We start from the raw sequence: 12,764 nt of genomic DNA, 5'->3' as shown, positions 1-12,764 counted from the left end.
GCACTCTCTCTCTCCCCCTCACAATGCCGGCGTCCACTCTCTCTCTCCCCCTCACACTGCCCGCTCCCTCTCTCTCTCTCCCTCACACTGCCTGCTCGTACTCTCTCTCTCCGTCACACTGCCTGCTCGTACTCTCTCTCTCTCCCTCACACTGCCCGCTCCCATTCTCTCTCTCCTTCACACTACCGGCTCACACTCTCTCTCTCAATCTTCCCGTTCCCACTCTCTCTCTCCCTCACACTGCCCACTTCCACTCTCTCTCCCTCACACTGCCCACTCCCACTCTCTCACTCCATCACACTACCGGCTCCAACTCTACCCCTCACTCTTCCCCATCCCAAACTCTCTTTCCCTCACACTGCCCACTCCCACTCTCTCTCCTTCACAATGCCAGCTCCCTCTCTCTCCCTCCCTCACACTGCCGGCTCCCACTCTCTCTCCCCCTCACACTGCCGGCTCCCACTCTCTCTCTCCCTCAAACTGCCCACTCCCACTCTCTCACTACATCACACTACCGGCTCCAACTCTACCCCTACCCCTCCCTCTTCCCCATCCCAAACTCTCTTTCCCTCACACTGCCCACTCCCACTCTCTCTCCTTCACAATGCCAGCTCCCTCTCTCTCCCTCCCTCACACTGCCGGCTCCCACACCCTCTCTCCCTCACACTGCCGGTTCCCACTCTCTCTCTCACTTTGCCCAAACTTTCTCTCTCCCTCACGCTGCCTGCTCCCTCTTTCTCTCTCCCTCACACTGCCGGCTCCCACTCTCTCTTCCTCACACTGCCCGCTCCCAATCCCTCTCTCTCACACTGCCCGCTCCCTCTCTCTCTCCCTCACACTGCCTGCTCCCACTCCCTCTCTCCTTCACACAGCACTCTCCCACTTTGTGTCCCTCACACTGCCGGCTTCCACTCTCTCCCTCCCTCACACTGCCCGCTCCCACTTTCTCTCTCCCTCACACTGCCCGCTCCCACTCTCTCTCTCCCTCACACTGCCCGCTCCCACTTTCTCTCTCCCTCACACTGCAGGCACCCACCCTCTCTCTCCCTCACACTGCCCGCTCCCACTTTCTCTCTCCCTCACACTGCCTGCTCCCACTCTCTCTCTCCCTCACACTGCCTGCTCCCTCTTTCTCTCTCCCTCTCACTGCCCGCTCCCTGTCTCTCTCCCTCTCACTGCCCGGTCCCACTCTCTCTCCCTCACACTCTCCCACTCTCTCTCCCTCTCACTGCCCGCTCCCACTCTCTATCCCTCACACTGCCCGCTCCCACTCTCTCCCTCCCTCACACTGCCCGCTCCCACTCTCTCTCACACTGCCCACTCCCACTCTCTCTCACACTGCCCACTCCCACTCTCTCTCTCTCCCTCACACTACCGGCGCCCACTCTCACTCTCCCTCACACTGCCCGCTCCCAATCTCTCTCTCCTTCACCAATGCCCGCTCCCACTCTCCCTCTCCGATACACTGCCCGCTCCCACTCTCTCTTTCCCTCACACGGCCCGCACCCACTCTCTCTCCCTCATGCTCCCGGTTCCCTACCTCTCTCCCTCACACTGCTGCTTCCCAATCTCTCTCTCCCTCACACTGCCCGCTTCCAGTCTCTCTCTCCCTCACACAGCCGGCTCCCACTCTCTCTCGCTCGCACTGATGGCTCCCACTCTCTCTCTCCCACACACACTGCCCGCTTCCACTCTCTCTCTCCCTCACACTGCCCGCTTCCAGTCTCTCTCTCCCTCACACAGCCGGCTCCCACTCTCTCTCGCTCGCACTGATGGCTCCCACTCTCTCTCTCCCACACACACTGCCCACTCCCACTCTCTCTCTCCCTCACACTGCCCGCTCCCACTCTCTCTCTCCCTCACACTGCCCGCTCCCACTCTCTCTCTCCCTCACACTGTCTGCTCCCACTCTCTCTCTCTCCCTCACACTGCCCACTCCCACTCTCTCTCTCCCTCACACTGTCTGCTCCCACTCTCTCTCTCCCTCACACTGCCCACTCCCACTCTCTCTCTCCCTCACACTGTCTGCTCACATTCTCTCTCTCCCTCACACTGCCCACTCCCACTCTCTCTCTCCCTCACACTGCCCCCTTCCACTCTCTCTCCCACACACACTGCCCGCTTCCACTCTCTCTCTCCCTCACACTGCTCGCTCCCACTCTCTGTCTCCCTCACACTACCGGCTCCCACTCTCTCTCCTCACACTGCCCGCTTCCACTCTCTCTCTCCCTCACACTGCCCGCTTCCAGTCTCTCTCTCCCTCACACAGCCGGCTCCCACTCTCTCTCGCTCGCACTGATGGCTCCCACTCTCTCTCTCCCACACACACTGCCCGCTTCCACTCTCTCTCTCCCTCACACTGCCCGCTTCCAGTCTCTCTCTCCCTCACACAGCCGGCTCCCACTCTCTTTCGCTCGCACTGATGGCTCCCACTCTCTCTCTCCCACACACACTGCCCACTCCCACTCTCTCTCTCCCTCACACTGCCCGCTCCCACTCTCTCTCTCCCTCACACTGCCCGCTCCCACTCTCTCTCTCCCTCACACTGTCTGCTCCCACTCTCTCTCTCCCTCACACTGTCTGCTCCCACTCTCTCTCTCCCTCACACTGCCCACTCCCACTCTCTCTCTCCCTCACACTGTCTGCTCACATTCTCTCTCTCCCTCACACTGCCCACTCCCACTCTCTCTCTCCCTCACACTGCCCCCTTCCACTCTCTCTCCCACACACACTGCCCGCTTCCACTCTCTCTCTCCCTCACACTGCTCGCTCCCACTCTCTGTCTCCCTCACACTACCGGCTCCCACTCTCTCTCCTCACACTGCCCGCTTCCACTCTCTCTCTCCCTCACACTGCTCGCTCCCACTCTCTCCCTCACACTGCCCGCTCCCACTCTCTCTTCCTCACACTGCCCGCTTCCACTCTCTCTCTCCCTCACACTGATCGCTCCCACTCTCTCTCTCCCTCACACTGCCTGCTCCCACTCTCTCTTCCTCACACTGCCCGCTCCCACTCTCTCTCTCCCTCACACTGCCCATTCCCAGTCTCTCTCTCTCCCTCACACTTCCGGCTCCCACTCTCTCTCTCCCTCACACTGCCTGCTCGTACTCTCTTTCGCTCTCTCACACTGCCCACTCCCTCTCTCCCTCCCCCACACTGCCCGCTCCCACTCTCTCTCTCCTTCACACTACCGGCTCACACTTTCTCTGCCTCACCCTGCCCGCTTCCACTCTCTCTCCCTCACACTGCCCGCTCCCACTCTCTCTCTCCCTCACACTGCCCGCTCCCACTCTCTCACTCCATCACACTATCGGCTCCAACTCTACCCCTCACTCTTTCCCATCCCAAACTCTCTCTCCCTCACACTGCCGGCTCCCACTCTCTCTCCCTCACACTGCTGGCTCCCTCTCTCTCTCCCTCGCACTGCCAGCTCCCTCTCTCTCTCTCTCCCTCACACTGCCAGCTCCCACTCTCTCTCCCCCTCACACTGCCGGCTCCCACTCTCTCTCTCCCTCAAACTGCCCACTCCCACTCTCTCACTCCATCACACTACCGGCTCCAACTCTACCCCTCACTCTTCCTGATCCCACACCCTCTCTCCCTCACACTGCCTGCTCCCACTCTCTCTCTCACTTTGCCCAAACCCTCTCTCTCCCTCACGCTGCCTGCTCCCTCTTTCTCTCTCCCTCACACTGCTGCCTCCCAATCTCTCTCCCCCTCACACTGCCCGCTCCCACTCTCTCTCCCCGTCACACTATCCGCTCCCACTCTCTCTCCTTCACACTGCCATTTCAAACTCTCCCTCTCCGATACACTGCCCGCTCCCACTCTCTCTCTCTCTCACACTGCCCGCTCCAACTCTATCTCTCCCTCACACTGCCCGCTCCCTCTCTCTCTCCCTCACACTGCCCACTCCCACTCTCTCTCTCCCTCACACTGCCTGCTCCCACTCCCTCTCTCCCTCACACTGCCCCCTTCCACTCTCTCTCCCACACACACTGCCCGCTTCCACTCTCTCTCTCCCTCACACTGCTCGCTCCCACTCTCTGTCTCCCTCACACTACCGGCTCCCACTCTCTCTCCTCACACTGCCCGCTTCCACTCTCTCTCTCCCTCACACTGCTCGCTCCCACTCTCTCCCTCACACTGCCCGCTCCCACTCTCTCTTCCTCACACTGCCCGCTTCCACTCTCTCTCTCCCTCACACTGATCGCTCCCACTCTCTCTCTCCCTCACACTGCCTGCTCCCACTCTCTCTCTCCCTCACACTGCCTGCTCCCACTCTCTCTTCCTCACACTGCCCGCTCCCACTCTCTCTCTCCCTCACACTGCCCGTTCCCAGTCTCTCTCTCTCCCTCACACTTCCGGCTCCCACTCTCTCTCTCCCTCACACTGCCTGCTCGTACTCTCTTTCGCTCTCACACACTGCCCACTCCCTCTCTCACTCCCTCACACTACCGGCTCCCACTCCCTCCCCCACACTGCCCGCTCCCACTCTCTCACTCCATCACACTACCGGCTCCAACTCTACCCCTCACTCTTCCTGATCCCACACCCTCTCTCCCTCACACTGCCTGCTCCCACTCTCTCTCTCACTTTGCCCAAACCCTCTCTCTCCCTCACGCTGCCTGCTCCCTCTTTCTCTCTCCCTCACACTGCTGCCTCCCAATCTCTCTCCCCCTCACACTGCCCGCTCCCACTCTCTCTCCCCGTCACACTGTCCGCTCCCACTCTCTCTCCTTCACACTGCCATTTCAAACTCTCCCTCTCCGATACACTGCCCGCTCCCACTCTCTCTCTCTCTCTCTCACACTGCCCGCTCCAACTCTATCTCTCCCTCACACGGCCCGCACACACTCTCTCTCCCTCACACTGCCTGCTCCCACTCTCTCCCTCCCCCACACTGGCCGCTCCCACTCTCACTCTCCCTCACACTGCCCGCTCCCACTCTCTCTGCCTCACCCTGCCCGCTCCCACTCTCTCACTCCATCACACTACCGGCTCCAACTCTACCCCTCACTCTTCCCGATCCCACACTCTGTCTCCCTCACCCTGCCAGCTTCCACTCTCTCTCCCCCTCACACTGCCCGCTCCCATTCTCTCACTCCATCACACTACTGTCTCCAACGCTACCCCTCACGCTTCCTGATCCCACTCACTCTCTCCCTCAAACTGCCATCCCCCCCTCTCTCTCTCTCAAACTGCTCGCTCCCACTCTCTCTCTTCCTCACACTGCCAGGTCCCACACTTTCTCTCTCACACACTGCCCATTCCCACACCCTCTCTCCCTCACACTGCCGGCTCCCACTCTCTCTCTCACTTTGCCCAAACTTTCTCTCTCCCTCACGCTGCCTGCTCCCTCTTTCTCTCTCCCTCACACTGCCGGCTCCCACTCTCTCTCCCTCACACGGCCCGCTCCCACTCTCTCTTCCTCACACTGCCCGCTCCCAATCCCTCTCTCTCACACTGCCCGCTCCCTCTCTCTCTCCCTCACACTGCCTGCTCCCACTCCCTCTCTCCTTCACACAGCACTCTCCCACATTGTGTCCCTCACACTGCCGGCTTCCACTCTCTCCCTCCCTCACACTGCCCGCTCCCACTTTCTCTCTCCCTCACACTGCCCGCTCCCACTTTCTCTCTCCCTCACACTGCCTGCTCCCACTTTCTCTCTCCCTCACACTGCCCGCTCCCACTTTCTCTCTCCCTCACACTGCCCGTTCCCACTTTCTCTCTCCCTCACACTGCAGGCTCCCACTCTCTCCCTCCCTCACACTGCCCGCTCCCACTCTCTCTCTCTCCCTCAGACTACCGGCGCCCACTCTCACTCTCCCTCACACTGCCCGCTCCCAATCTCTCTCTCACTCACAATGCCCGCTCCCACTCTCTCTCACACTGCCCACTCCCACTCTCTCTCTCTCCCTCAGACTACCGGCGCCCACTCTCACTCTCCCTCACACTGCCCGCTCCCAATCTCTCTCTCCTTCACCAATGCCCGCTCCCACTCTCCCTCTCCGATACACTGCCCGCTCCCACTCTCTCTCCCTCATGCTCCCGGTTCCCTACCTCTCTCCATCACACTGCCCGCTTCCAGTCTCTCTCTCCCTCACACTGCCGGCTCCCACTCTCTCTCGCCCTCACACTGCCCGCTCCCTCTCTCACTCTCCCTCACACTGCCGGCTCCCTCTCTCTCTCTCGCTCGCACTGACGGCTCCCACTCTCTCTCTCTCCCTCACACAGCCAGCTCCCAATCTCTCTCTCACTCACACTGCCCGCTCCCACTCTCTCTCTCCTTCACACTTCCGGCTCCCACTCTCTCTCTCCCTCACACTGCCGGCTCCCACTCTCTCTCTCCCACACACACTGCCCACTCCCACTCTCTCTCTCCCTCACACTGCCCGCTCCCACTCTCTCTCTCCCTCACACTGCCCGCTCCCACTCTCTCTCTCCCTCACACTGTCTGCTCCCACTCTCTCTCTCCCTCACACTGCCCACTCCCACTCTCTCTCTCCCTCACACTGTCTGCTCACATTCTCTCTCTCCCTCACACTGCCCACTCCCACTCTCTCTCTCCCTCACACTGCCCCCTTCCACTCTCTCTCCCACACACACTGCCCGCTTCCACTCTCTCTCTCCCTCACACTGCTCGCTCCCACTCTCTGTCTCCCTCACACTACCGGCTCCCACTCTCTCTCCTCACACTGCCCGCTTCCACTCTCTCTCTCCCTCACACTGCTCGCTCCCACTCTCTCCCTCACACTGCCCGCTCCCACTCTCTCTTCCTCACACTGCCCGCTTCCACTCTCTCTCTCCCTCACACTGATCGCTCCCACTCTCTCTCTCCCTCACACTGCCTGCTCCCACTCTCTCTTCCTCACACTGCCCGCTCCCACTCTCTCTCTCCCTCACACTGCCCGTTCCCAGTCTCTCTCTCTCCCTCACACTTCCGGCTCCCACTCTCTCTCTCCCTCACACTGCCTGCTCGTACTCTCTTTCGCTCTCTCACACTGCCCACTCCCTCTCTCCCTCCCCCACACTGCCCGCTCCCACTCTCTCTCTCCTTCACACTACCGGCTCACACTTTCTCTGCCTCACCCTGCCCGCTTCCACTCTCTCTCCCTCACACTGCCCGCTCCCACTCTCTCTCTCCCTCACACTGCCCGCTCCCACTCTCTCACTCCATCACACTATCGGCTCCAACTCTACCCCTCACTCTTTCCCATCCCAAACTCTCTCTCCCTCACACTGCCGGCTCCCACTCTCTCTCCCTCACACTGCTGGCTCCCTCTCTCTCTCCCTCGCACTGCCAGCTCCCTCTCTCTCTCTCTCCCTCACACTGCCAGCTCCCACTCTCTCTCCCCCTCACACTGCCGGCTCCCACTCTCTCTCTCCCTCAAACTGCCCACTCCCACTCTCTCACTCCATCACACTACCGGCTCCAACTCTACCCCTCACTCTTCCTGATCCCACACCCTCTCTCCCTCACACTGCCTGCTCCCACTCTCTCTCTCACTTTGCCCAAACCCTCTCTCTCCCTCACGCTGCCTGCTCCCTCTTTCTCTCTCCCTCACACTGCTGCCTCCCAATCTCTCTCCCCCTCACACTGCCCGCTCCCACTCTCTCTCCCCGTCACACTGTCCGCTCCCACTCTCTCTCCTTCACACTGCCATTTCAAACTCTCCCTCTCCGATACACTGCCCGCTCCCACTCTCTCTCTCTCTCACACTGCCCGCTCCAACTCTATCTCTCCCTCACACTGCCCGCTCCCTCTCTCTCTCCCTCACACTGCCTGCTCCCACTCCCTCTCTCCCTCACACTGCCCCCTTCCACTCTCCCTCCCACACACACTGCCCGCTTCCACTCTCTCTCTCCCTCACACTGCTCGCTCCCACTCTCTGTCTCCCTCACACTACCGGCTCCCACTCTCTCTCCTCACACTGCCCGCTTCCACTCTCTCTCTCCCTCACACTGCTCGCTCCCACTCTCTCCCTCACACTGCCCGCTCCCACTCTCTCTTCCTCACACTGCCCGCTTCCACTCTCTCTCTCCCTCACACTGATCGCTCCCACTCTCTCTCTCCCTCACACTGCCTGCTCCCACTCTCTCTCTCCCTCACACTGCCTGCTCCCACTCTCTCTTCCTCACACTGCCCGCTCCCACTCTCTCTCTCCCTCACACTGCCCGTTCCCAGTCTCTCTCTCTCCCTCACACTTCCGGCTCCCACTCTCTCTCTCCCTCACACTGCCTGCTCGTACTCTCTTTCGCTCTCTCACACTGCCCACTCCCTCTCTCACTCCCTCACACTACCGGCTCCCACTCCCTCCCCCACACTGCCCGCTCCCACTCTCTCACTCCATCACACTACCGGCTCCAACTCTACCCCTCACTCTTCCTGATCCCACACCCTCTCTCCCTCACACTGCCTGCTCCCACTCTCTCTCTCACTTTGCCCAAACCCTCTCTCTCCCTCACGCTGCCTGCTCCCTCTTTCTCTCTCCCTCACACTGCTGCCTCCCAATCTCTCTCCCCCTCACACTGCCCGCTCCCACTCTCTCTCCCCGTCACACTGTCCGCTCCCACTCTCTCTCCTTCACACTGCCATTTCAAACTCTCCCTCTCCGATACACTGCCCGCTCCCACTCTCTCTCTCTCTCTCTCTCACACTGCCCGCTCCAACTCTATCTCTCCCTCACACGGCCCGCACACACTCTCTCTCCCTCACACTGCCTGCTCCCACTCTCTCCCTCCCCCACACTGGCCGCTCCCACTCTCACTCTCCCTCACACTGCCCGCTCCCACTCTCTCTGCCTCACCCTGCCCGCTCCCACTCTCTCACTCCATCACACTACCGGCTCCAACTCTACCCCTCACTCTTCCCGATCCCACACTCTGTCTCCCTCACCCTGCCAGCTTCCACTCTCTCTCCCCCTCACACTGCCCGCTCCCATTCTCTCACTCCATCACACTACTGTCTCCAACGCTACCCCTCACTCTTCCTGATCCCACTCACTCTCTCCCTCAAACTGCCATCCCCCCCTCTCTCTCTCAAACTGCTCGCTCCCACTCTCTCTCTTCCTCACACTGCCAGGTCCCACACTTTCTCTCTCACACACTGCCCATTCCCACACCCTCTCTCCCTCACACTGCCGGCTCCCACTCTCTCTCTCACTTTGCCCAAACTTTCTCTCTCCCTCACGCTGCCTGCTCCCTCTTTCTCTCTCCCTCACACTGCCGGCTCCCACTCTCTCTCCCTCACACGGCCCGCTCCCACTCTCTCTTCCTCACACTGCCCGCTCCCAATCCCTCTCTCTCACACTGCCCGCTCCCTCTCTCTCTCCCTCACACTGCCTGCTCCCACTCCCTCTCTCCTTCACACAGCACTCTCCCACATTGTGTCCCTCACACTGCCGGCTTCCACTCTCTCCCTCCCTCACACTGCCCGCTCCCACTTTCTCTCTCCCTCACACTGCCCGCTCCCACTTTCTCTCTCCCTCACACTGCCTGCTCCCACTTTCTCTCTCCCTCACACTGCCCGCTCCCACTTTCTCTCTCCCTCACACTGCCCGCTCCCACTTTCTCTCTCCCTCACACTGCAGGCTCCCACTCTCTCCCTCCCTCACACTGCCCGCTCCCACTCTCTCTCTCTCCCTCAGACTACCGGCGCCCACTCTCACTCTCCCTCACACTGCCCGCTCCCAATCTCTCTCTCACTCACACTGCCCGCTCCCACTCTCTCTCTCCTTCACACTTCCGGCTCCCACTCTCTCTCTCCCTCACACTGCCCGCTCCCACTCTCTCTCACACTGCCCACTCCCACTCTCTCTCTCTCCCTCAGACTACCGGCGCCCACTCTCACTCTCCCTCACACTGCCCGCTCCCAATCTCTCTCTCCTTCACCAATGCCCGCTCCCACTCTCCCTCTCCGATACACTGCCCGCTCCCACTCTCTCTCCCTCATGCTCCCGGTTCCCTACCTCTCTCCATCACACTGCCCGCTTCCAGTCTCTCTCTCCCTCACACTGCCGGCTCCCACTCTCTCTCGCCCTCACACTGCCCGCTCCCTCTCTCACTCTCCCTCACACTGCCGGCTCCCTCTCTCTCTCTCGCTCGCACTGACGGCTCCCACTCTCTCTCTCTCCCTCACACAGCCAGCTCCCAATCTCTCTCTCACTCACACTGCCCGCTCCCACTCTCTCTCTCCTTCACACTTCCGGCTCCCACTCTCTCTCTCCCTCACACTGCCGGCTCCCACTCTCTCTCTCACTCACACTGCCCGCTCCCACTCTCGCTATCTCACACTGCCTGCTCGTACTCTCCCTCTCCCTCACACTGCCCGCTCCCACATTCTCCCTCCCTCAAACTTCCCGCTCCCACTCTCTCTCCTTCACACTGTCTGCGCCCACACTGTCTCTGTCCCTCACAATGTCGGTGCCCACTCTCTCTCTCCATCACAATGCCCGCTCCCACTCTCTCCCTCCCTCACACTGCCCGCTCTCTCTCTCTCTCCCTCTCCCTCACACTGCCAGCTCCCACTCTCTCTCTCCATCACACTACCGGCTCCCACTCTCTCTCTCAATGTGGCTGCTCCCCCCCTCTCTCTCCTTCCCACTGCCTGCTCCAACTCTATCCTTCACTCTTCCCGATCCCACTCTCTCTCCCCCTCACATTGCCCGCTCCCACTCTCTCTTCCACTAACACTGCCCGCTCCCACTCCCTGTCTCCTTCACACACCACTCTCCCACTCTATCTCCCTCACACTGCCCGCTCCCTATCTCTCTCTCCCTCACACAGACGGCTCCCACTTTCTCTCTCCCTCACAATGCCGTCGCCCACTCTCTCTCTCCCTCACACTGCCCGCTCCCACTCTCTCTCTCCCACACACTGCACGCTCCCTGTCTCTCTCCCTCTCACTGCCCGCTTCCTCTATCTCTCCCTCTCACTGCCTGCTCCCTCTCTCGCTCCCTCACACTGCCCAATCCCACTCTCTCTCTCCCTCACACTCCCCGCTCCCACTCTTTCCCTCCCTCACATTGGCCACTCCCACTCTCTCTCTCCCTTACACTGCCTGCCCCCTCTCTCTCCCTCTCACTGCCCGCTCCCACTCTCTCTCACTCACACTGACGGCTCCCAATCTCTCTCTCCCACACACACTGCCCGCTCCCACTCTCTCTGCCTCACCCTGCCCGCTCCCACTCTCTCTCTCCCTTACACTGCCCGCTCCCACTCTCTCTCTCCCTCACACTGCCTGCTCCCTTTCTCACTCTCCCTCACACTGCCGGCTCCCTCTCTCTCTCCCACACACTGCCGGCTCCCTCTCTCTCTCTCCCACACACTGCCGGCTCCCTCTCTCTCTCTCCCTCCCACTGCCCGCTCCCACTCTCTCCCTCACTCAAACTGCCCGCTCCCAATCCCTCTCTCCTTCACAATGCCTGCTCCCACTCTCCCTCTCCGATACACTGCCCGCTCCCACTCTCTCTCTCTCTCCCTCACACGGTCCACACTCACTCTCTCTCCCTCATACTCCCGGTTCCCTACCAATCTCCCTCACACTGCTGCCTCCCAATCTCTCCCTCCCTCACACTGACGGCTCCCACTCTCTCTGGCTCACACTTACGGCTCCCACTCTCTCTCTCCCACACACCACTGCCCGCTTCCACTCTCTCTCTCCCTCACACTGCCGGCTCCCACTCTCTCTCTCCCTCACACTGCCGGCTCCCTCTCTCTCTCTCCCTCACACTGCCGGCTCCCACTCTCTCTCCCTCACACTGCCCGCTCCCACTCTCTCTTCCTCACACTGCCCGCTCCCTCTCTCTCTCTCCCTCACACTGCCTGCTCCCACTCCCTCTCTCTCTCACATTGCCCACTCCCACTCTCTCTCTCCCTCACACTGCCCGTTCCCAGTCTCTCTCTCTCCCTCACACTGCCCGTTCCCAGTCTCTCTCTCTCCCTCACACTGCCCGTTCCCACTCTCTCTCTCCCTCACACTGCCTGCTCATACTCTCTCACTCTCTCCCTCACACTGCCCACTCCCACTCTCTCTCCTTCACACTGTCGGCGCCCGCACTCTCTCTCTCCCCCTCACAATGCCGGCGTCCACTCTCTCTCTCCCTCACACTGCCCGCTCCCTCTCTCTCTCTCCCTCACACTGCCTGCTCGTACTCTCTCTCTCCGTCACACTGCCTGCTCGTACTCTCTCTCTCTCTCCCTCACACTGCCCGCTCCCATTCTCTCTCTCCTTCACACTACCGGCTCACACTCTCTCTCTCAATCTTCCCGTTCCCACTCTCTCTCTCCCTCACACTGCCCACTTCCACTCTCTCTCCCTCACACTGCCCACTCCCACTCTCTCACTCCATCACACTACCGACTCCAACTCTACCCCTCACTCTTCCCCATCCCAAACTCTCTTTCCCTCACACTGCCCACTCCCACTCTCTCTCCTTCACAATGCCAGCTCCCTCTCTCTCCCTCCCTCACACTGCCGGCTCCCACTCTCTCTCCCCCTCACACTGCCGGCTCCCACTCTCTCTCTGCCTCACCCTGCCCACTCCCACTCTCTCACTACATCACACTACCGGCTCCAACTCTACCCCTACCCCTCCCTCTTCCCCATCCCAAACTCTCTTTCCCTCACACTGCCCACTCCCACTCTCTCTCCTTCACAATGCCAGCTCCCTCTCTCTCCCTCCCTCACACTGCCGGCTCCCACACCCTCTCTCCCTCACACTGCCGGTTCCCACTCTCTCTCTCACTTTGCCCAAACTTTC

This window comes from Chiloscyllium punctatum, chromosome 19 (assembly GCF_047496795.1).
Source record: "Chiloscyllium punctatum isolate Juve2018m chromosome 19, sChiPun1.3, whole genome shotgun sequence".
Lineage (NCBI taxonomy): Eukaryota > Metazoa > Chordata > Chondrichthyes > Orectolobiformes > Hemiscylliidae > Chiloscyllium > Chiloscyllium punctatum.
Note: the sequence above shows the minus strand (reverse complement) of the source record.